The following is a 5,175-nucleotide window of genomic DNA, read 5'->3' as shown; positions in this document are numbered from 1 at the left end:
CCCAATCAGCAACAACGATGTACAGCTGTCCTTGATTGAGAGCCATACCAGGCCAAAACAAAGAAATACAAAAACATAGAAAAAAGGACATAGAATGCCCACCCTAGTCACACCCTAACCAAAATAGATAACAAAAGCCTCTCTATGGCCAGGGCGTGACAATTATTTGGTATTTCAAAACTTTCGATGGTGATAAATACAAATAATTCAAGTTTTCTTTTGTTCCAAAAGCCTGTGGAAGTTTATTTTCCAAAAGCTACTGGCTACTATCAAGTATTAAAGACAGGTTTGAAAACTCGATGGAGAATGATAAAGATATCTTTCTGTTGAAGGCTTTTCGGCTTCTTCTGTGGGGTTTAAGAGGCGCCGCCACCTATTGTACATAGCTAATGATCAACACTCTTCGTTTGTATTGCCTCGAAAATATAGCATATTAAATCAATGGCAAAAATGTAGGCTATTTTTGGGCATCATTTGCAGGCACAGATTTTCACCGATTTGTTAACATAGCTGCATGAAAGCCCCTATTGTTCCAGATGACTGTGTGATCTCGCCCTCTGTGGCTGATGTGAGTAAAGCAGGTTAACACTCGCAAGGTTGCGAGACCAGACGGAATACCAGGGTGCGTTCTCAGAGCATGTGCAGACCAGCTGGCAATTGTCTTCACAGACATTTTCAATCTCTCCTTTTTTTTAATTGAGCCTTTATTTAACTAGGCAAGTCAGTTAAGAAAAAAATATTATTTACAATGACGGCCTACTCCGGCCAAACCCGAACGATGCTGGACCAATTGTGCGCCGCCCTATGGGACTCCCAATCACAGCCGGATGTGATACAGCCTGGATTCGAACCAGGTACTGTAGTGACGACTCTTGCATTGAGATGCAGTGTCTTAGACTGATCCTTGTCCTAGTCTGTAATGTTTCAAGCTGACCACCATTGTCTTTGTTGTCGTGTCTTTGGCTATGCCGGATTAAGTGATATGACATGCTATTCTATAAAATCCTTTCTCTGTAATTAATATTACCTGATTAAGCTAATCATGTAAATGTAATTAACTAGAAAGTCGGGGCACCACGGAAGAACGTTTATAGAGCCGTTATCTTCCGAATAAACTCTGAAAATATATTTTAGCCGTCATCTCAATCCTCACCTTATTTTCAGTCTCATAATGAAAGTGGTAAATTCTTGGTTATCTTCACGAACCCTGGCTAACAAGTTGAATCAGCAATACAAAATTGGGTTTAATTATTTATTTACTAAATACCTAAACTAATCACACAGAATTACATATACACAGAATGCAAATGATGTCATGCAGAAAACGTCCCTGGTGGACGGAGCCGACATGACGGCTTGTTACACAACGAAAGGGGGTTGGGCTTGAATGAAAGAGCGGGAAGACTTAGGAACAAAGAAACAGCAGCTATGCTATCGTAAATAAAGTATCTTATGCATTCTAAATTACCGCCCATTTGGAAAAGGAAAATGCAATAAATATTTACTCTGAGCTGTGCTTTGGTAGGTTGGTCGTAGATGCTGGCCGGGTTGGCCAACAGATCTTCCTGTCCTCGGAAGAATGTCAATGGTGGTAAAGTGGATACGTGGTAGTATCTTCGTCTGTGGTAGACTGGATCCGTCGTCCGTCCTTTCCTAGCCCACGTCTACAGCGGCCGCTGCTAACTCAACGGCTAGGAAGTATCACTTCTGTAGTGAATAAGCGTTCAAAATTCATACCATTCACAACCAAAGCTCACGCCGAGGTTGGCTTAGTTCTGTACTTGACGTGTGTCCTTGTAACGCAGAGGCTGCAGACCTCACGTAGTGGAACCCGGTTACATTGTGTCATTGTCTTATATAGTAGAGAGGGGGAAGGATGTGTTTCAATGTTTATGACCCCTGTCTCTTCACAGGGGCGGGCCACTGATCAAGCAGGGCACTTTCCTTATGAAAACCCAATTCTCTCAATTGGAAGCTAAAATTACATTTAATCTCCTAACAAACAATTTCAATATCAAACATTTCAATTGCATAACAATCCCACGTGACTCTGATAACTAGAGGGTGTATACTTTCCCAGGTACAGTTGATGTCGTCCTGTCATCAGTCATTATGTCTGAGATGACAACCGAACTGACATCCATACTCATTAAGTTTCAAAGCATATTTCCAACTGGTTTAATTACCAAAATATAGTTCCTTTTCCCCATTTGTTTGATGTTCCCAGACTCTCTATATTTAACACAGGCTATTCAACAGTCCTTCAGTAGGGTCAGAAAGAGAGGGGAAGGGAGAAAGGTATTTATGGGGGGTCATATACCTTACCCACAGGCCAACGTCATGACATTGTTCCCAAGAACTCTAAGGTAACCTTCCTAAAGGACTATTGCCCAGTCGAACTTACATCTGTAATTATGAAGTGGTTTGAAAGACTGGTCATGACACATATCAACACCATCATCCCAGTCACCCTGGACCCACTCCAATTTGCATACCGCCCCAACAAAGCCACAGACGACGCACTATGGTGTTGAACGCTGAGCTGTAGTCAATGAACAGCATTCTCACATAAGTGTTCCTTTTGTCCAGGTGAGAAAGGGCAACGTGGAGTGTGATTGAGATTGCGTTATCTGTGGATCTGTTGGGGCAGTATGCGAATTGGAGTGGGTCTAGGGTGTCCGGGAGGATGCTGTTGATGTGAGCCATGACCAGCCTTTCAAAGCACTTCATGGCTACAGATGTGTGCCACGGGCGGTAATCATTTAGGCAGGATACCTTCGCTTCCTTCCTTGGGCACAGGTACATGGTGGTCTGTTTGAAACATGTAGGTATTAAAGACTCGGTCAGGGAGAGGTTGAAAATGCCAGTGAAGACACTTGACAGTTGGTCCGCGCATGCTTTGAGTACACGTCCTGGTAATCCGTCTGGCCCAGCGGCTTTGTGAGTGTTGACCTGTTTAGAGGTTTTTTTTCACATTGGCTACCGAGAGCGTTATCACACAGTCATCCAGAACAGCTGGTGCTCTCGTGCATGCTTCAGTGTTGCTTGCCTCGAAGCGAGCATAAAAGGTATTTAGCTCATCTGGTAGGCTCGCATCACTGGGCAGCTCGCATCTGGGTTTCTCTTTGTAATCCATAATAGTTTTCAGGCTCTTCCACATCCGACGAGTGTCAGAGCTGGTGTAGTAGGATTCAATCTTAATCCTGAATTGAAACGTTCCTTGTTTGATGGTTCGTCTGAGGGCATAGCGGGATTTCTTATAAGCGTCCGGATTAGTCTCCCGCTCCTTGAAAGCGGCAGCTCTAGTCTTTAGCTCGATGTGGATGTTGCCTGTAAACCATGGCTTCTGGTTCGGATATGTACGTACAGTCACTGTGGGGACGACGTCGTCGATGCACTTACTGATGAAGCCGATGACTGAGGTGGTGTACTCCTCAATGCCATTTGATGAATCCCAGAACATATTCCAGTCTGTGCTAGCAAAACAGTCCTGTAGTGTAGCATCCGTGTCATCTGACCACTTCCGTATTGAGCGAGTCACTGGTACTTCCTGCTTTAGTTTTTGCTTGTATGCAGGAATCAGGAGGTTAGAATTATGTTCAGATTTGCCAAATGGAGGGCGGGGGAGAGCTTTGTATGCATCTCTGTGTGTGGAGTAAAGGTGGTCTAGGATTTTTTTTTCTTCTCTGGTTGCACATGTGACATGCTGGTAGAAATCTGGTAAAACTGATTTAAGTTTGCCTACATTAAAGTCCCCGGCCACTAGGAGCGCTGCTTCTAGGTGAGCATTTTCTTCTTTGCTTATGGCCTTATAGAGTTGGTTGAGAGTGGTTTTAGTGCCAGCTTCGTTCTGTGGTGGTGAATAGACGGCTATGAATAATATAGATGAGAACTTTCTTGGTAGATAGTGTGGTCTACAGCTTATCATAAGGTACTCTGTTGTTAACAAATAGACACACACTCCCACCCCTCGTCTTACCAGAGGTAGTGTCTCTGTTCTGCCGGTGCATGGAAAATGGAAGTGTATGGTATCTACTAGCAGGCTGGCAGTTACCATAGTTACCAGTTATTGTGCGTAATTTAAGGTTAGGGTTAGGCATAAGGTTAGCAGTGTGGTTAAGGTTAGGGTTAAGGTTAGGTTTAAAATTAGATTTTAAGAAGATACGGTTTGGAAATAGGCAGTGTTTATGACTTTCTGGCTGTGGTAACTAGTGATGACCAGGCAGGTGGGGGAGGGTTCTTGAAATGTAACACCCCAATAAAAATCTGCGGTCCATTCAAACCATTTTGGTAATAATAAATTATCCAGAACTCCAAGGGAGGCGTGTTGCAACAACGTGATTTTGGAGGTATGGCCACGCGAGACCAATATACAAGTAACTGACAAAATAAAGGAAACACCAACATAAAGTGTCTTAATAGGGTGTTGGGCCACCACGAACCAGAACAGATTCAATTCACTTTGGCATAGATTCTACAATTGTCTGGAACTCTATTGGAGGGATGCGACACCGTTCTTCCACAAGAAATTCCATCATTTGTTATTTTGTTGAGGGTGGTGGAAAATGCTGTCTCTGGCACAGCTCCAGAATCTCCCATAAGTGTTCCATTGGATTAATTGGTGACTGAGACGGCCATGGCATATGGTTTGCATCGTTTTCATGCTCATCAAACCATTCAGTGACCACTCGTGCCCTATGGATGGGGACATTGGCATCCTATAGGGGCCATGGTAGACAACGAAAATAATGGCCTGCCAAGAATTTTTATACATGACTCGAAGCATGATGGGATGCTAATTGCTTAATTAACTCAGGAACCACACCTGTGTGGAAGCACCTGCTTTCTATATACTTTGTATCCCTCATTTACTCAAGTGTTTCCATTATTTTGGCAGTTACCTGTAGTATTGTGAGAGTGCACAGAGTGCAAGATAGGATCAATGCAGATAGTCATGGCTATTTAGAAGTCTTATGGCTTGTAGGTAGAAGCTGTCTCTGAGAATGTTGGTCCGATAACCGATGCTCCAGTAGCATTTGCCGGACGGTAGCAGAGTAAACAGTCTATGGCTTGGGTGGCTAAAGTCTTTTCTACATTTTTCGGGCCATCCTCTGACACAGCCTGATAGAGAGGTCCTGGATGGCAGGGAGCTCGGCCCGAGTGATATACTGGGTC

Source organism: Salmo trutta, chromosome 28, assembly GCF_901001165.1.
Source record: "Salmo trutta chromosome 28, fSalTru1.1, whole genome shotgun sequence".
Lineage (NCBI taxonomy): Eukaryota > Metazoa > Chordata > Actinopteri > Salmoniformes > Salmonidae > Salmo > Salmo trutta.
The sequence above is the reverse complement of the archived record's forward strand: the minus strand, read 5'-3'. Positions refer to the sequence as shown.